At 43.4% G+C, this 20,824-nt stretch overlaps 1 long non-coding RNA gene across 1 annotated transcript; it reads right to left on the reverse strand.

Moving 5' to 3' along the window:
• Positions 1-5,317: 5,317 nt before the first annotated feature.
• On the reverse strand, positions 5,318-16,488 carry LOC112546009 (uncharacterized). The gene is made up of 2 exons (XR_012901542.2): positions 16,345-16,488; positions 5,318-6,389 (listed from the first exon to the last, which is right to left on the reverse strand). It is a non-coding gene; the product is annotated as an uncharacterized LOC112546009 (long non-coding RNA).
• Positions 16,489-20,824: the final 4,336 nt, after the last annotated feature.

The raw sequence follows: 20,824 nt of genomic DNA on the forward strand, positions 1-20,824 counted from the left end.
ATGTTAACAAATCTCCGGGACTGGATGGCATTCATCCAAGGGTTCTAAAGGAACTCAGATGGGAAAATGCTGAACTATTATCTGTGGTTTATAACCTATCCTTTAAATCAGCTTCTGTACCTAATGACTGGAAGGTAGCCAACATGACACCAATATTTTAAAAGGGCTCTAGAGGCAATCCTGGCAATTACAGATTGGTAAATCTAACTTCATTACCGGGCAAATTAGTCAAAACAATAGTAAATAATAAAATTGTGAGGCACGTAGAAGAACATAATTTGTTGAACAAAAATCAACATGGTTTCCGTAAAGGGAAATCATGTCTTACTAATCTATTAGAGTTCTCTGAAGGGGTTAACAAACATGTGGACAAGGGGGATCCAGTAGATATAGTATACTTAGATTTTCAGAAAGCCTTTGACAAGGTCCCTCACCAAAGGCTCTTGTGTAAATTACATTGCCGTGGGATAAGAGGGAAGGTCCTTTCTTGGATCGAGAACTGGTTAAAAGACAGGAAACAAAGGGTAGGAATAAATGGTAAATTTTCAGAATGGAGAGAGTTAACTAGTGGTGTCCCCCAAGGGTCAGTCCTGGGACCAATCCTTTTCAACTTATTCATAAATGATCTGGAGAAAAGGGTAATCAGTGAGGTGGTAAAGTTTGCTGATGATACCAAACTGTTTAGGATAGTCAAGACAGAAGCAGACTGTGAGGGACTCCAAAAAGATCTCACCAAACTTGAGTGATTGGGCAACAAAATGGCAAATGAAATTTAATGTGGATAAGTGTAAAGTAATGCACATCGGGAAAAATAACCCCAACTATACGTACAGTATGATGGGGGCTAATTTGGCTATGACAAATCAGGAAAGAGATCTTGGAGTTATCATGGATAGTTCTCTGAAAACTTCCACACAGTGTGTAGCGGCGGTCAAAAAGGCAAATAGGATGCTAGGAGTTATTAAGAAAGGGATAGAAAATAAGACATAGAATATCTTACTGCTCCTGTATAAAACTATGGTACGCCCACATCTTGAATACTGTGTACAGATGTGGTCTCCTCACCTCAAAAAAGATATTTTGGCCTTGGAAAGAGTTTAGAAAAGGGCAACTAAAATGATTAGGGGTTTGAAATGGGTCCCATATGAAGAAAGGTTAAAGCGACTGGGACTTTTCAGTTTAGAAAAGAGGAGACTGAGGGGGGAATATGATAGAGGTATATAAAATCATGAGTGGTGTGGAGAGGGTGAATAAAGAAAAGTTATGTATTAGTTCCCATAATAGAAGAACTAGGGTATGTCTACACTACCCTCCTAATTCGAAATAGGAGGGTAATGTAGGCATACCGCAATTGCAAATGAAGCCCGGGATTTGAATTTCCCGGGCTTCATTTGCATAAGCGGGGCTCCGCCATTTTTAAATCCCCGCTCGTTCGAACCCCGTGCCGCACGGCTACACGGGGCATGAACTAGGTAGTTCGAACTAGGCTTCCTAGTTCGAACTACCGTTACTCCTTGTTACCCCATTCCATGAGGAGTAGCGGTAGTTCGAACTAGGAAGCCTAGTTCGAACTACCTAGTTTATGCCCCATGTAGCCATGCGGCACGGGGTTCGAACGAGCGGGGATTTAAAAATGGCGGAGCCCCGCTTATGGAAATGAAGCCCGGGAAATTCAAATCCCGGACTTCATTTGCAATTGCGGTATGCCTACATTTCCCTCCTATTTCGAATTAGGAGGGTAGTGTACACATACCCCTAGAGGACACCAAATGAAATTAATAGGTAGCAGGTTTAAAACTAATAAAAGAAAGTTCTTCTTCACACAGCATGTAGTCAACCTGTAGAACTCCTTGCCAGAGGAGGTTGTGAAGGCTAGGACTATAACAGAGTTTAAAGATAAGCTAGAGAATTTCATGGAGGTTAGGTTCATAAAAGGCTATTAGCCAGGAGATAGAAATGGTGTCCCCAGCCTCTGTCTGTCAGAGGCTGAAGAAGGATGGCAGGAGACAAATCGTTTGATCATTGGCTACTGGGCTAGATGGACCTTTGGTCTGACCCAGTACTGCCATTCTTATGTAAAGGAAAAAGGCCAACAAATCAGGTGTGGCCACATTCAATGGGATATTCATTCTGTGGTTGCAGGAATAGAACATGTATATTGTGAAATTAAATTAGGAGACATCACGGTGGAATATGTTGCATAAAAAACTTTCGCGTGAGCTATTACTTGATTTTACACATGCATTTTCTGGAAATACACTAAACTGTAAGGTCCTGCCAACACTTGACTTAGAGACTGACATAAACCTCCTGCTGACTGCATTGCTGGAGGGCAGGGGGGCAATTGTCTTCTAAATCACTTCATTGTTGGTGGTTTGTCTGCATTGCCTTTTTAACTCTGTAATTCATTGTAATCTTTGTAAAATCTTACAACTTTGTAACTCTCAGCAACTTTGCTTTATAAATTCAGAAACTTACTGTAAGCTGCAACTTTGTAACCCTCAGCCACTTTGCTTTATAATTTCAGAAACTTACTGTAAGCTGCAACTTTGTAACCCTCAGCCACTTTGCTTTATAAATTCATAAACTTACTGTAAGCTGCAACTTTGTAACTCTCAGCCACATTGCTTATAACTTGCTCTAAACTCTGTTCTCCGGAGTGAATGAAAAGTGTGTGTGTGTGTGTGTGTGTGTGTGTGTGTGTGTGTGTGTGTTTAAAGTTGCAAGGTTGGGCACATGGTGATGAGTCATTAGACTGCTGCTCTGCTGGACCAAGGGAAGTCAGGGCATGCTCTCTGGTAACAAAGGAGGATGAGTCACAGGAGCTATACAGAGACAATAAAAGGAGAGAGCACCTGTCAGAAGACTCTTTAACCCCCTCCCCCCTCCGAAGCTCCGCTTTCTACAACCTAGTTTCTTTCCTGACCAGCTCCCCAGGCATGATGAGCAGACACACCCTCCAGAGTACATGCCTTGGCTCCTTCTGCAACACATATTTGCCTGTGTGAGTGCCTGAGGGCAGGAATGAATGTGTGTGAATGAGTGAATGAAGGTGTGTGTGCTTGTTTGTGTGTGAGAGAGAGATAGCTGGTTCCCTCTTTAGTTTAAACTTATGGTGGCAGCTCTATCTTCTTTAGTTTATCAATAAACCCATGCTACTGTAACCCTGGGTGGTCTCAAATTGGAATTTTGGGGGGTAACAGAATACACTAGTGTAGAGTCATCCCCCTGATTTCCAACCAAGAGGAGACAGAATTCAGAAGTTCAATGTCTACCTTGAAATAATGGTTGGTTTTGAGACAGAAAACACACATACTGACTTTGAATGATCCTTCACCAGAAGATACAAGGAAAACCAGTTCCTTGTACTCGAGGGATATCAGCTAAGAGTTAGCCAACTAATGCTGGAAAAGGAAGATTGGTGAACAAATAAAGTATCTGGTTAAGTTAGATTTTATCCATAGAAAGCATATTTATACTTCTGAGTGTTTGCAACCATTTCTATCTTTATTCCTTCTACCTGGTGTCACTTAACCTATGTCCTTTTGTGAATAAACTGGCTTTATTATTATTGTAAAGCACCTAGGGCTGGGTTTGAAGGGAATAGTGTTTACCCCATCGAGTAAAAAAGCTGTGATGTGCTGACTTTTTAAAAAGAGAAGCACAGATAGCATCTCTGCAGAATGTACAGCAGTAAGTGCTGTGCATTGTGAAGAGGCATCTCTGAGCTGCTCCAAGAAGGCAGATCACAGATAAAATCTTGCAGTTTGCTGGTGTCCTCACTCTGCATTTGTAAGCAACAAGTAGCCAGAGGCAGTTTTATTACGAGCTGCAGCAAGGGAAAAACTGGTTCAAACGGGGGGGGGGGGTAGGGGGGGAAGCCCCCCTCCCCAGGCAGATCTTCAAATACAAGCAGTTATGAAGCAGTTTATATACTGTCCATTAGATATAATAATAATAACAATTAGTCTCCTTCCCATTACAAACATCAATGGTTAACAGTTATTTAGTTCCACCCAGATGCTCCTTATCTCAAGGTCCCTGCCAGAGTCAGCATTCTATCTTTATCTCCATATGGAGGTGAGAGGCAAAGGCAGCGTCTAATTACAGATCTCGTGTTGTCAGGCCACAGACTTAGCCTGACTCTTGCTCTCTTGTTAACAAGACCAAGATGGCTGCACACAAATTCCCTTATTTCCTTTTCTTGCCTCCACACTGGTGAGGAAGTCAGACTGGTATGACCGCGAGCTGACATGCAATCAAACTTCCAGCAAAACTCATTCTTGCTAAATCAGAGGTAATAGAGTGACTCACAGCAGCATGTAACATAACTCAAGTTGGCTTTTAAATTGATTTAGCTCTAAGCCTGGGTGCTGGAACTAGGAGTGCTGGGGGTGGAGGGAGGCAGTCTGCAGCACCCTCTGACTTGCAGTGGTTTCCATCACATCCCCAGAGTTTACAGTTTGGTTTAATGGCTCTCAGCAGTTCGGCTGTACAAACTATTCCAGCACCCCTGATTCTAAGATTGTACAGCCCCCCTGTATGGACACATGAGTTAGTTAACAAGTGGCTTATATCAATATAGCTTCCCTTGGTAACTAAATCAATATAAGCCAGTTGTTAATTGATTAAGGGGTGTCTATACAAGGTGTGTCACCAACGTTAACCAAATTAGTTTTAGTTAGACCCGTCCTGAAAGAGCAAAATGCAGGATAGACCATTTCCCCCTGACTATGTGCCTTTCATAACCATGCCCAACTTCCGGAGTAGGCACAACACATCAGTACATGCCATGTATAACAGAGTATTCAACCTTGCTCACAAAGGGAGCATAACACTCCCACTCAGCTTACTTTTTATTGTTTTGCCTAGCATTTGATGCAACTTAAATGCTTTTCCTCTCCAGTGCTCTCTGCAATGGACCTGAAAATCAGGCCCATGACTAATATCAATGGCTATAAGGCTGAATAGGAATTCTAATTATGGACTGGCATGCCGTGAATGGGCTAATTTCACTGCACTCCCTGAAGCATTTCAGTAGAAGGTGAATGAGAGCAAGAGAAGGGAGAAAATGCTCCAATTATTTAGTGCCTCCAAACTGAGAAATCGTGAAATGACTTCTTTTTTGCTTTGTATTCTGCTGCCCTCCACTAAAGGGACAGTGATGGGAGCAAAGTAAATAGGGCAAAAGTGCTTCTATATTTCCTTTTCATTGAAGAGAAAAAAGGGAAAGTATTATATTTTTTCACTTTGCCAAAGACTTTAGGGGTTTCTGATCTGAAGTCAAATCACAACCCCGTCTAGCCACTCCACCAAAATTATTCAGAAATGTCTTTATTTTCTATGTTTGTGATGTTTTTTACCTTTTTGTTCTCAAAGGATGTGGTAAGCAACATGACAAGAACTACAGAAAGGCAGAAATATTCTTGAGCTACAAAACCCATCTAATAAACAAAAGTGTAAATTACTGATGTTAATATGCTACAGTTGGGATCTTAATAAATTAGTCAATGTCAAACAAAAACTCATTGTACAAAGCCAGAACTAGCTATAGAAATAACTAAAGACCAGATCCGGCAAACATTTAACAAGGTGCATAAGTTTTTTCATGTGAGTACAGGAGATCCCAGTATACATCTCCCCCTTATTCATTATTTAAGATGTCCATCACACATCAACAATAAAGAAATATATTTTGTTTCATGTTTCTGAACTGCATTTCCATCATTTGCATGGATTGAGACCAATGTGAATTGGAACATGTTCCCCTGTTGTACAATAGTTACGTTCGCCTGTCACCTCCCAAGCTTATTACCTATGGAGGACATTCTACGTGCTGATTAATGAGATGGCAGGTGAAGGAAAGTCCAGTATAGAGGAGTCTTGGAAGTCCTACAACAGCTTGAATAATGTGGAAAACATTGACCAGTTTGTGGGAAGAAGTCACGTTTCAATGTATGAATGGCCAGATGATGTCCACAGTTTCATGGGATTTGAGGCAATTCCTGCTCTCAAGCAAGAAATTTAAGTTGGTAAAGGATGTTGGCTTTGAGGAGATGGGTGAAGAGGCTGTGCAAGTCATTGGGATCTCACAATGATCAACTGACAAATGAGGGACTGATCGAGTTGAACCAACAATGAATATCCAAAGAAAGCAAAGATGATGATGACACAGGGCAGGAAGCCAGGAGTTTGATATCAACAAATCTCTCCCATTTCTTCAGATTTCTGGATGAGATGATGGGAATCATACAGAGCAGTGATCCAGTTTGTGAACCGTCTGCCAAAGCCTCCAGGGCTCTCCATAATTCAATGGCTTGCTACAGGGAGATCTGTTGTTCAAAGATTCATGCAGGAGAGCCGACGTTGATAAAAATCCTTTAGGATGTCTGAAATCAAAAAGCCAGCCATGGAAAAGCCAGTCCAAGAAAATCCATCTACCACACTACCTAAACTTAGCATAATTGACTTAGCATTACACTGTATTAAACTGTTCTATGTGTTTGCAGGATGTCAGTAGGGTTCTACATTATTTTATTCAAGGTTTTCTATGTAAAATCTGCACTATATAAACTGTCAATGTAAAAAGGAACATTGTGTAGGCAAAAAAGAGCATTGTCATAGGTGACTGTGGAGAAGTTTTAAACTCATATGCCACCTTATTCTATTATTTCTAAAAATTATTCTAAAAATTTCCCACTCCACGTCGCTTTGGTATCCATTGCCATTTTCAATAACTTAGGCTTCAGAAAGAAGGATTAAGATAAAAAAAAATGGAGAACCATGGCCCCTGGCCATCTCTTTCTTACCGCATCTCTGGACTGGTAAATTCTGGCAGGGGAAATTTTCAACAGAAGGGCTGAGGTTCCCAAAAAGCTATTTGTGCAACCCAGAAAGGCACTTAGAAAACTAGCAGATTTAACATCCCTGCTATCATTTTGGACTGAAAAAATCTAGTTCACCTGAAACATATTTTACCTGCTTTAATTGCTCTCTCATTTCTTCCTCTTATCTAACAAATCTTTAGTTAGTTTACCAAGGAAATTTGCTGTCAGCCTTGTCTTTGGCATGAGATCCAGAGTATCCACTCACCTGGGATGCAGCGCCTGACCCTTTGGGACTGACTGGAAGACTCTAATGTGTGGTGATTTTTGGTTTTATTAACTTTTCACCATAGAAGTCCAAATTGTCTGGGTGGTAGTATCGGCTAGAGTATCTAAGGGCCTGTCTCTGGCTCCACGTAAGTTAGTATAGTGTTCCAGGCAGGGCCATCCTGAGGCATAGGCAGCTGCATAGGGCACAGTAAAAAAAAAATATGGTTTCCTAGGCAGCTGCATGCTGTACATACCTTGGGCCATCACTGGGACAAGACAGCAAGGGGCGGCTGCAGCAGCCAACCCCATACCCTGGACTGCCTACGGGTTGTGCCCAGCCACCACCCATTAGCACTTTTCCCTTTCTGCTGGAAGCGGAAACCACATCCAGTCTCCTACTGACTGCTGGCTGCCTCCTGCTCTGCCTCCAACCTACAGCCTGGCATCTCCTCTCTGCTTTCCCATCAACCTCCCTACCCTGCTCCTGACCTCTGTGGCCCTGAAACCTTCTCCCCACAGCTCCTGCCTACACAGCCCCCCTGTGGACTGGCCAGGCCCTCCCCTGTGGGAGAGGTGGAGGTGCTCGGGCTGGGTAGGTTACCAGCAATCATAAGGACGGCCCTGAAATCTCAGTGAATTTACCAGGAGGATGGGAGTGTCTACCCAGTTTTTCAACAGTCTGCCCTGCCACTGGCCTTCTCAGTTGTGACTCATGCCAGACACAGACATGTCTGTTATGCTTTTTTCCCCATACATAAATCCGATTAAAACATTAATTGAATGTAACTGTCACAGATTTTTGCTCACTGTTGTGTCCTGTTCAGTTTGAATATACTTACCATTGAGCCAAATTGACTTCTGAAAGTCCTATGTCAATTTGGAAGTTTATGGCTGAAGGACAGACTGCAACAAAAGAGGTGAACTTTTTGTGCCCATCTAAGGTGGCAGACCTCTTACACATCCCCAGGTTGGGGGAAACTATTGCAAAACAAATCTCTCACTGCTTTCTGAAAGATGTGGGTTATGGGTCAGTGAAAGTAAATTACTAGTGACCTTTCTCAAATTCTGCCCCCCAGTTACATGCATGCAATCTCACTGAAGCAAATGGAATTGCATACATGTAACTCGGAGCAGAAAATACCACTGAGCTCTTGAATCTTTTCAGATCTGTACTCCTTAAGGCCTGTACCAAAAGCCCACCAAAGTGACTAGAAAGCTCCCTACTGACTTCAGCGGCATTCTTCCTGGCTGTGTCTAGACTGGCAAGTTTTTCCACAAAACCGAAAAACTTGCCGGCTGTCTATACTGGCCACTTGAATTTCCACAAGAACACTGACTTCCTACAGTCTGAAATCAGTGCTTCTTGCAGAAATACTATGCTGCTCCTGTTCGGGCAAAAGTCCTTTTGCGCAAAGCTTTTGCGCAAAAGGGCCAGTGTAGACAGCTCAGATTTGTTTTGCGCAAAAAAACCCCGATAGCGAAAATGGCAATCAGGGCTTTTTTGCGGAAAAGCGCGTCTGGATTGGCACGGACACTTTTCCGCAAAAAGTGCGGAAAAGCGTCCGTGCCAATCTAGACGCTCTTTTCCGCAAATGCTCTTTTCCGTTAAAAGCATTTGCGGAAAATCATTCCAGTCTAGACATAGCCCCTTTGAGCAATCTCTCTGGGTCACATCCAAGATGGTGAACTGCATAGCCAAAGATTTGCTCTCGGTACATAAGTCCTAGTTCAGCAAGGGACTTAAGCACAAACTTAACTGTAAGCACCATAGTAGCCCTATTGAAACTAATACGCTTAACTTTAAACAGTACATAATTCCCAATTATGAGCTTAACTATGCTCATAAGCAAGAACTATGCTTAAGTCCTGAATCATCACTATCTACTGCCAGACAATGAAAATCACTAGTGTTAACAACAACAGAAAGCTGGAATAATGCAGTGGTTAATCAGACCCACCATCCTACAGGAGTTCTTGAACACCTTTCAGCTTCATCTGTGAAGGATCTAAGACTCAGATCATCCTGCAACACTCCCTGAAGGGCTCTTGGTACCGAAACCAAGGAATAGCTTATACAGAATGGCCCTTACATGTAGTTTTTCATCTGTGACAAATAAAATATTGATAGCAGTCTTCATTTTGCATTACCCTTCCAAAACATACTGTGTAGTAAGCCATAACAGAATGGAAATTGCTTATAAAAATGTGAGAGTGGATGGCAGAATTTCATAGTGTGAGCAACAGTGATTTTTCACTTCACATGCTATTTACCATGAAATGCGGCAATATGAACTGCAAGATGCAGCAATAAATGTTGGTCAGATTTTTAGTATTGTTGGGCTATATGTAGTTTGCATTTATAACATTTATAATTAGTTCATTATGCTACCATCTATATCTGATTATTCACTTACCTGGCCCACCTACCCCATAATTGTAGCTGAGCACCCCATTAAGATATTATGTATCATTATCTTCATTTTACAGATAGGAAAATGAGGACTAAATACCTTTATAAATCTGGCCCTACGTGACTTAACCAAGGTCTCTAGGAAATCTGAGGCAGAACCTTGAATTGAAGCCAGATTCCTAAGGGTCAGTCCAGTAAGTCCATCCTCATATCTTTTGAGTATAAATAGGCTTCATGAACACTGTTGTGTCCAACAGGCATTGTCTTTTCTCCATACAAACCTAATCACAATCCCTATGATGTTCTACATTATGTCCACCAAAGAAATAATTAGGAAACTGCTCTGGATTGAATAGCCAGGTCAAGGCAGCAGTTGGATAGAATAACGCTTAAGCACAGACCATATATGGACATTGGAATGGGTTAAACAGGGACATCTGGCAGAGATGGATTTGGACACAACTCCCAGGGTCAGATCCACAACTGTCCTTTCAGGGCAATCATATTATAGCAGCAAGTGGGGTAAGTTCCACTGCCTGGGTCACTAGGAGAAATCTAGTGACATTTGCAAGTTAACAAGGCACATCTTCAAAAGAGCAAAACCTTTTGTTCTGAGTGACTGAGTTATTTTACAAAATTACAGCTGTGATTCATTAATCCCTCTTTTAAAGCTGCTCCAGGCTGGAATAGTCATCATGGTTAGGGGCATTAGGATAAAACAATAATGAGGATATAAAACAGATTTTGATTGATAAATTCAATATATTCTTAACCCTAACATGTATAACAAAGTTTCATCAGGGTCTCTGCACACCATAAAAGGAAATGGCAGCCATGCAGGAACATATGTAAATTGGCCAAACAGTGGAAAGGATGTGTGTTCTGAGCTGCTATTATTTTATCTATTTGGATCTTTTTGAATTAGCTTTCCAAATATCTCAGTGGAAGATAGACAAGAAGGCAGCCACCAGGACTGAGAGCAGAGAAATGAGCTTTTTGGGCCCCCTTTTTTACTTGCCTGGGTTTAAACTGAACAGTTTGCAGCACCATATGGCAAAGGTTGAGGTCAGACAGATAAAACGTTTCATTGCGCTGAAGAATGGTTAACAACACGGGAATGTAAATTCTAACACATCGTAAAACTGTTGCAAAGCAGGCTGAAAGGAGACTTTAGTTATGGCAGGAAATCTGTTTCCCAGCTCCACCCTATTTCTTCCAGTTCATTACAGGTATTGTGGGAGGCAAAAGGAGGCTTGAGTCATCCCTTGGCAATCTGTGCCCTGCTCCTACAACAGATTTCTAACGACTTTTCAATGATGATTTAAGAGGGTCTGTGTCTTGCAGTTGTAAAGGATTTCATCTCTGCCCCCTCCTCACATACAGACCCAGGGAGCTGCACACACACAATCTCTCAACAGCAGCATTAGTATTGGCCACTTTTGTCCCATTTTCGCTTCAGCGCTCTCTCTCTGCTGCACAATTCTCCCGAAGGTCACTGGATCAACCTAGTGGAAAGAGAAACCCCCAAAACCTGAATGGGTTACATCGGCATAGGATTCATGGCAATTTGTAGCCGTGTTGGTGGCAGGACCACCCCACCACCCAAATGAAACTCACAATAACCCTGCAAGGAACTGGAGCTGAAAAATGTGGTGTAGAAATCTGCCCCTCCCCCACACTTTGCCTTATCAGTCATCACTCACTGAGATGTGCACTAAACCTGCCTCAATCTCCTTCATGTCCATTCAGCTCCCCAGGGGAGCACTGCCTTGTGAATTGGAGTGGATGGTGAGGGAACCCCAGGCTGTGTGAGAGGAAATGGAGCCTGAAGAGATGCCTGCAGCTGAGTCCTTGAGCAGGAGCAAAGCAAAGCCAGAGACAGACTGAGAGATGAACTAAGGGAGAAAAACCTTTTCTGGTTTGCATCAATATTTTCCTAGGTGCTAGATTTCCTTTACCTTCCTGCTCACACAATGCAGTGTCTGCTGTGCTCTTCAGAATGTCTCTCTGATCCTTCTGGGGCCTTCTTCCACTGCTGCTTTAGCTGTCCTATCTCTGTTAGGGGATGTCTACACTACCCTCCTAGTTCGAACTAGGAGGGTAATGTAGGCATACCGCACTTGCAAATGAAGCCCGGGAATTGAATTTCCCGGGCTTCATTTGCATAAGCGGGGCGCCGCCATTTTTAAAACCCCGCTAGTTCGAACCCCGTGCAGCGCGGCTACATGGGGCACGAACTAGGTAGTTCGAACTAGGCTTCCTAGTTCGAACTAACGTTACTCCTCATTTCACAAGGAGTAACGGTAGTTCGAACTAGGAAGCCTAGTTCGAATTACCTAGTTCGTGCCCCGTGTAGCCGCGCTGCATGGGGTTCGAACTAGCGGGGTTTTAAAAATGGCGGAGCCCCGCTTATGCAAATGAAGCCCGGGAAATTCAAATCCCGGGCTTCATTTGCAAGTGCGGTATGCCTACATTACCCTCCTAGTTCGAACTAGCGGGGTAGTGTAGACATACCCTACGTGTTCAGGATGAATCTTAATATATGGAGATATACCTATCTATCTTGTAGAATTAGAAAGGACCTTCAGAGGTCATTAAGTCCAGTCCCCTGCCCTCATAGCAGGGACAAATACCATCCCTGATAGATTTGCCCCATATCCCTAAACAGCTCCCACAAGGAGTGAGCTCATAACCCTGGATTTAGCAGGGCAATGCTCAAACCACAGTTATTTCTCTCCCCCCCATATGAAAGTCTTGGTTCAGTCCATTGACTTTAATGCCAGTTTTGTGGGCTCTAGCCCAGAAAGGCCAAGGTAAGCTGCACATAGAAGAAATATAAAATGATCGCTGTCAAAACAACATCACCATCATTGCTTTCTTGGCTATTCACCTACCATAAATATGTCATAATTGATGTCTTTCAGATCTGCCCCTGTACATGCAGCAGGAAGTGTCTTGCTAACCGTGTGCTCAGAGAAACGTGCATTTGCTTCCCATGTTATTTAGCAGGGAAATGGAGGATTTAGTTTCTGTCACCACCTCAGGACATTGCTCAGTGCTGCTAGAGCTTGCACTGAATGACAGGATTTCACTGGTTTCATGTGGCCCCATTTCTTAGGACACTGTAGTTACACGGACTAATCATGCCATTAGCCGTGAACCATCTAGAAATAACTAATCATCACTGCCCTGGCATTAATAGCCTCTTTCATAATATTTCATTGCTTGTACAAAGAGACCTTCCCACAGGTCCTCAGGTACAGGAATGAATGGAGACCACCCAAAGACACAGCCAGCTGGGCATCACTGTCACTATCCTAGGAGGTCTGCCTAATGTTTAATACTTTGCCAAGATGTCCAAGAACAGGCCCATCTCCTCTCTGGTGCAGGAAGCAAGCCTGAAACACAGGAGTTTTTGGTTGGTGTTGATTTCTTTTCATACAATCATAGACCTGGAAGGAACTTGGAGAGATCATCAAGTCTTCTCCCCTGCACTCATGGCAGGACCAAGCACTGTCTAGACCATCCCGGACAGGTGCTCCATAATGTTCCCTGTAGATTGTAAAAGAAAATAGAAGGAGAGGCAGAATTAATCCAGAGTTTGATCTGTGACCTGCAGGTGGGGAGGATCAGAGTGAGGGGCACCTAGCTTCAGCAATTAAAATCTAGGGCAACATGTGACTCCTCATGTCCTCCTCACGTGTCATCTCTGATCTGAAGTCTTTTCCAGCTGGAATTACACTGGAAATTATCTTATGCCACAGAGAGGTGTCTGGAAAGGCTAAGTGTACTCCTTTGAGATGACAGCTAGTGGCTGGCATGCTCCAAATCTCCAGACACCTTGGGAAGCTCTGGAAGGAATCCTTTTATATTGGTTGCAATAATCCTAGGTCTCCAGGTTTGGCAGAGCCAGGCTGCTTAATCAAGGGTGGCTGTAGAGAGATGGGGCCAGAGCTGCCTCATGACACAGTATACGGGGAGGCTTGTGCAGTGGCCCTTTTCCATGGCACTCAGGCTAGCTGAGCAGGCGAGGGGAATTGGCTGGCTTCAGAGGGCAGCCCCAGGCCCAGATCCCTGCTGACTGGGGATTTGTCTTCTCTGACCTGGCTTTCTCTGCTTGAGCTCCTGCTGCCATCCCCCCAGCTCCTAAGGGATATCAGGGGATGGGGGGTACTTTGTTTTCAACTTGGAGCTGTGGAGAGGAGCTTTCTCTACAGGGCCCTTCAGAAAGGGCCTTTGTCTCGACCACTGTCACTGGGTTACTAGCTCCTTGTCTCACAGACCCAGCAAGGGGAAAGGCCTCATGGACGCCTGCTCCTTCCCCACACACACAGCAGGAAAAGGAAACAGGCATGTGGGGGATAGGATTGCCCTTCTCTGCTCCTTGCCAGGATCTGGCTTTCTGCTTCCTTCTTCCCTGTCCCCACTCCTGCCCAAGCAAGGAGAGCAGGCCACGGATAGCCAGGCAGTAGCTGGATTAATTTTGACTCACAATCCTCATGGGCCATCCTAAGGCTTGATGCCACCACTGTCCCCAAGAATGAAATCCAAGGGCCAAGGTCAGCATCCAATATTGCCCTAGGGATAAGGCCTGCCATGCCACTGGGAGCATCTCCCTTCCACCCTGAGTCCCACCCCCATACCAGGGGGTGCTGAAAGGTGAGAGGACCTGCTGTCACATTGGTGTTAATGAGGAAACTGATAAACACCCATCCAGGGTGTCTTGAACCCCTCAACACAGTTGTCTTTAAAATCACACACACAGCCACTCAAAAACCAGCAGCCATTTCTCTCAATGTTGGTGCTTCTTTGGCTGCATTTTTTTCCCATTCTTACATTTTGCCATTGTTACAATAAATACAAAGATTTAGCGCACAATAGCAACTACAAAAATATACGCACATACATAAATACATAAGTAGCAAGGGACATGTTTATGTCACCTATTTGTGCAGCTCTTAGCTGCTTCTTGTGCTTATAATTCATTCCTCGGTGCTGTATCCAAAAATATGGAAGCCTTTCTAGTCAATAAGCAAGACAAGCATGCATAAATAATAAGCCAGCACCCTGCTAAACAGCAGCTGATTTCACGTCTTTAGGGATAAATTGCAAAAGTGTGATAGTCGGAAATGTTCCGCAATCTCTCAGCCTGTTTTAATGAGGCAATGGGAGACTACATACATTTGTGAGATGTTTGAACATTGGTGCCTGTGGGTTATTCCCTCCCCCTTCCTTTCCCTTTCCTAGGCATTTACCGCCTAGTTCAGCTAGGCCTGCTAGGATCTGTGAATTGTGTCCTCTCGCCCCTTTTCAGCACCGCTGTGAGGCGAGGGTGATTAATGTCCTTTTTTTAATCTAGGAAGATGTTAAAAGCGTGGAGAACATCGAGTTCAATTATGAAATATGAAGTGCTGCAAGGTCAAGTCCATTGGAGCCCCACAAAGGAAGAAATGCTCCCAGGAGACTCGGATTGCTCGTCAGATGAGTGATCGTCATGTCCTCGGAAAGAATTAGATTTTATTACCGGCTTTTTGGCAGCATTTATAGTTTAACGTGGCTGGAATTAGAGAGCACTTTCTGAGTCTGATTTCCCCTCCCCCGTCCTCTTTCTTCAAAAGCTGCTCCAATTACTCATTGAGTTGGAGGTGCCCGCCAGAGTATGCAGGTGGTAACGTACCTTTGGAGGGCTGTCTTGCAAGGGTGCTATTCACAGCCTCCGTTTGCATAATCTCTGATTTCTTCTTAAACCCTCTCTCTCTCTCTCTCTCTCTCTCTCTCTCTCTTTCCTGCTCCCCTCAAGATACCTCAAAAAGTCTTGCCTGTTTTTTCTCTGTGTGCCTTGCTAATGCTGATTGTTTTTATCAAGTGGGTGCAAAGCAGAGATTCGTCACACCTTCCTCCCCTACCAAGACTAATGTGTTTACTTTTCACATCTGCCAAGACTTTTAACATCACAGCACGAGGAAAGCCCCAAAGACAAATCGAGAAATGAGCAAATTAATAATGGCTGGCAACTGGTATCCTGCAGCAACTCAGTCCTTTACCTTTTGGTGCTGTTTGCCCTTCCTTAAAGTTCTCCCATGTCCTACATTACAAAGTGACTTCTTCTGGGCAAAGAAGAAACTAACTGGTGTCATTAGGATCCATTGTAGTAAATCTTAAAACTCCCAGTTTACTCTGCTTGGAAGGTTAATACAAACCAGAGGAGGCATCAGAGCCTTAAGCTATGGATTTGCAGGCAGAATGTACATACAAGTGTGTGTTTTTGGGAAGGGAAGTTAACATTATTTAAATTTGCTTTGGTTTTTCGAATATTCAAAACTAGATCTAGGCACTAGATCGGGTCCTAATAGCATAAACCTGAGACAGGAATAGTTCTAGTAAGCAATGTATAAATTTACCCACACCACTGTGCCAATACACATCAATCTGACCTATAATTTCCATCAGACATTCAAATCCTGGGCATCTCCTATAAAACTGTGGAAAAAAAGACCTAGCTCAATGTACAGCCACCAGAGTCAAAAAACAAACAGCATGCAGAAAAAATGAGACAGAAAATAATGCTGAAACTATGATTATGCCATTATATACATTAACAGTGTGGAATATTCTCAAGGTGCTTAAGTTTGGTACAGAAGCTAGCATGCATTCTTTATTTGGCAGGAAAGATACAATCTGTTTTGTGGTCAAGAATACTGGGGTAATATGCATATTGTATGGCTCGTGTCCTAGCTTCACAAGCAAAAAATAATTATGCATCCTAGTCCCCTTTGGCATACTACCAAAACCCATCTGTATCGTGTAATGATAAACAAACTTATAAATGCATTCACATACTTGAAAGGAAGGATGGTTAAGGCACTGAACTAGGACTCAGTTTACTGGCTCTGCCACAGATTCTCTGGGAAAGTCATCTAATCTCTTTCTGTACCCTTGTCTTTCTTCTGAGAAATGGAGAGAATAGTGTTTCTTAGTCTCACCTTTTGCCTGTGTACATTCTTCAGGGTTCTGATGGCATGATTGTACAGTGCCTGTCACAATGGAGCCTCAGTCTCACTTAGAACCCTAATACAAATAAATGACAGAATAACAGCATACTGAATGCTTAATATATACACAAAGGACCAGAGACATAGAAAAGGCACACAGGGCCAAGTTGAGAATATAAGAATGGCCATACTAGGTCAGATTGAATGTCCATCTTGTCCAGTATCCAGTGGCACTAACACCTCCTTATCCCTACTGGAAATACCTCGCCTAATACATCCCAAGACCGTATTAGCCTTTTTCACGGCCATGTCACAATGGCGGCTCATAGTCATTCTATAATCAACCAGGACTCCGAGGTCTTTCTCCTCCTCCGTTACTTCCAACAGATGTGTCCCCAGCTTATAACTAAAATTCTTGTTATTAATCCCTAAATGCATAACTTTATACTTCTCACTATTACATTTCATCCTATTGCTATCACTCCAATTTACAAGATCATCCAGATCTTCCTGTATGATATCCCGATCCTTTTCTGAATTGGCAATAGCTCCCAACTTTGTGTCATCCACAAATTTTATCAGGACACTTCCACTTTTGGTGCCAAGGTCAGCGATAAAAAGATTAAATAAAATTGGCCCCAAAACTGATCCCTGAGGAACTCCGCTAGTAACCTTCCTCCAACCTGACAGTTCACCTTTCAATATGACCCACTGTAATTTCCCCTTTAACCAGTTGCTTATCCACCTCTCAACTTTCATATTAATCCCTATCTTTTCCAGTTAACCAATAATTCCCCATGTGGTACTGTATCAAATGCCTTACTAAAGTCGAGGTAGATTAGATCCACTGCATTTCCTTTATCTAAAAAATCTGTTACTTTCTCAAAAAAGGAGATCAGGTTGGTTTGGCACGATCTACCTTTTGTAAAACCATGTTGTAATTTGTCCCAATTGCCATTAACCTCAATGTCTCTAACTACTTTCTCCTTCAAAATTTTTTCCAGGATCTTACATACTACAGATGTCAAACTAACAGGCCTATAGTTACCCAGGTCTCTTTTTTTCCCTTTCTTAAAAATAGGAACTATATTAGCAATTCTCCAGTCAAATGGTACAACCCCTGAGTTTAGAGATTTATTAAAGAATTTTGCTAATGGACTTGCAAGTTCATGTGCCAGTTCCTTTAATATTCTTGGATGAAGATTATCTGTGCCCCCCGATTTACTCCCATTAAGCTGTTCAAGTTTGGCTTTTACCTCAGATATGGTAATATCTACCTCCATATCTTTAGTCCCATTTGTTATGTTACCATTATCCCTAAGCTCTTCATTAGCCTCATTAAAGACAGAAGCAAAGTATCTATTTAAATATTGGGCCATTCCTAGGTTATCCTTAACCTCCACTCCATCCTCAGTAATTAGCGGTCCTACTTCTTCTTTTTTTGTTTTTTTCCTATTTATATGGCTATAAAACCTTTTACTATTGGTTTTAATTCCCTTTGCCAGGTCCAACTCTACCTGACTTTTAGCCTTTCTCACTTTGTCCCTACATGCTCTAACCTCAATAAGGAAGCTTTCTTTACTGATCCCTCCTATTTTCCACTCCTTATATGCTTTCTGCTTTTTCTTAATCACCTCTCTGAGATGCTTGCTCATCCAGCTTGGTCTAACATACCTGCCTATAAAATTTTTCCCTTTTCTTGGGATACAGGCTTCTGACAGCTTCTGCAACTTTAACTTAAAATAATTCCAGGCCTCCTCCACTTCAAGATCCATAATTTCTTTAGTCCAATCAACTTCCCTAACTAATTTCCTTAATTTATTAAAGTTAGCCCTTTTGAAATCAAAAACCCTAGTCTCAGATTTATTTTTGTTTATCCTTCCATTTAATTTGAACTGAATTAGCTCATGATCACTCAAGCCAAGGTTGTCCCCTACAACCATTTCATCTATGAGGGCCTCGCTACTCACCAAAACCAAATCTAAAATAGCATCCCCCCTTGTTGGTTCAGCAACTACTTGATGAAGGAATTCATCAGCTATCACATCTAGGAAAATCTGAGCCCTATTATTATTACTAGCACTTGTTCTCCAGTCTATATCTGGAAAGTTGAAATCTCCCATGATTACGCAGTTTCCATGCGTATTTACTTCTTTAAAAACATTAAAGAGGTCTCTATCCATATCCAGATTGGATCCTGGTGGTCTATAACACATCCCAAGCACTATCCCAGGGGAGGATCTGATAGTTTTCTTTCCTAATGTGATTTTTGCCCAAACAGACTCTGTCTTCTCCATTCCATCACTTTTTATTTCTTTACAATCTATCTCATCTTTGATATACAATGCGACTCCACCACCTTTATCCTTATTTCTATCTTTCCTAAACAGCACATACCCTTCAATACCTGTACTCCAGTCATGCCTAGTATTCCACCATGTTTCTGTTATTCCTATAATATCTGGTTTCACTTCCTGGACCAATAGCTCTAGTTCCTCCTTTTTGTTACCTAGGCTCCTCGCATTGGTGTACAAACATCTTAATTTTTGCTGTTTGGCCTCATTCACATTCTTTACCCAATTTGGCACAGACGTTGTACCTCCAATTAGACTAGTATCCACCCTACCCTTCCTCATGTTCATTCTCCTACCCCCAGCTATTTCCTTTCTTACTTCGTTTTCCTCCCTCACAGTGTTAAAATCCGGCGTAGCGATTACCTGGACATCTCCCAACCGTCTCCCCCAAAAACTATTGACAATGACTCCAAGATCTCTCTCTTGACTGGTAATAGCTACTTTAGTCCCCATCATTTTGTACATAGAGTTGGGATTATGTTTCCAATGGGCATTACTTTGCATGTATCAGCATTAAAATTCATCTGTCATTTTAGAAGAAGAAGATTGTTGGGCAATGCTGATGTCAGTGAGTTGCTCCTGGCTGGAGCTCCTATAGAAGAATAGACACACTGCTAGAATGCTCCCTTGTGGCCGCATGTGGCATAACAGGCCGTCTCCTTTCTCACAGCCCTTACCCAGAGTCACTCCAAGCCTTGGTGGTTTTCCCTCTTCTCATCACTTGTCCCTCCAGGCAGCTCATGTTACATCCCAGGCCTTTCAGCAGAACTGTCCCATCCACAGGATAGTTTAGGATATCTGTCCCGGGCCCCATGCTTTGGGGGATCAATGGGAGGCTGGCACAACACCCTCACACTCACTAGGGGCAGAGAGAACCACAGGAAGCCCAGCTCCAGCCTGCTCCATTCCTCCGAGCGGCACAGCTGGGAAGCTGGGAACCAGGCTCTGGGGAGCCACTGCCACGATGAGTGCGGAGGGGCCCATCCCCTGCTGCTGGCACTAGGTTCCCTACGAGTCCCCCAGCTTGTGTTGCTCGGGGAAGTGGTGAAGTGGGGACAGGAGGGGGCAGCATGGGGGCCGGAAGAGGCCAGGTGGGGTGAGAACAGGGGGGGTGATTGGGGGAAGGAATGGAGTGGAGGCAGAGCAAGGGCAGGAAGAAGCAGGGTGGGGTCAGGGCCTGGGGAGAAGCGGAGAGTTGGCCCGGGCCTTGTACCCCTCTACGGATGGCCTTGCCTTTCACAGGAACAAAGTCCAACAATTAAAAGTTCAAATGTCCTTCCAAAAAGTCTAATTCTGCACCCATTGATCATCACACTCTTCTCCCAGGGCTCTCTGCCTTCCCAGTCCTCCACACAGGGCCTCACTCCCTATTATCAGAGGCTGGTGGGGAAACTCAGGCCTGCCCACTATTATGGGTTCCAAGCCACTGAAATCTATTCCTTTAGATTCCTTGCTGCTGCCTCACGGGACTTCTTCCTACTGTAGCCTGTCAGCAGACCTCTTCCACAGCATCTCTGTTTTCATCCTTCTCACAGGGCCAGGACTCACAACTCTCGCCATTCAATTCCCCCCAATAAATCATAAACCAAGACTATGAACTGAAACAAACTTCTGCCCACCTCAGGCTTAATGTTTCCTACCTCTTTGTGTATGTCTACACTGCAAGCTGTGGGCAAGAGCTCTGTCATCACACCAATGCAAGTATGCATACACAAGCTGGGGAATCACGATCCTAGCTTGTATTATAGACTGTGACATTCCCCAGGGTACAATCTGGACTGTTGAACAGACGTTTGCCCTTAATTCTCCAGCCTGCATTGCCTTTTGCACTGCTTTGCTGTCAGAACATCCACTGCTGGCCTGCTCACACAGACTGCAGACTGCAAATTCACTCCCTGCTACATACATAAGCACTCTGACCAGTCACTCCTGAAGTACATACTGGGCAACATCGACAATTTCTTCCCCAGAAAC

The sequence above is a fragment of the Pelodiscus sinensis genome, chromosome 1, assembly GCF_052426305.1.
Source record: "Pelodiscus sinensis isolate ZL-2025 chromosome 1, ASM5242630v1, whole genome shotgun sequence".
NCBI lineage: Eukaryota > Metazoa > Chordata > Testudines > Trionychidae > Pelodiscus > Pelodiscus sinensis.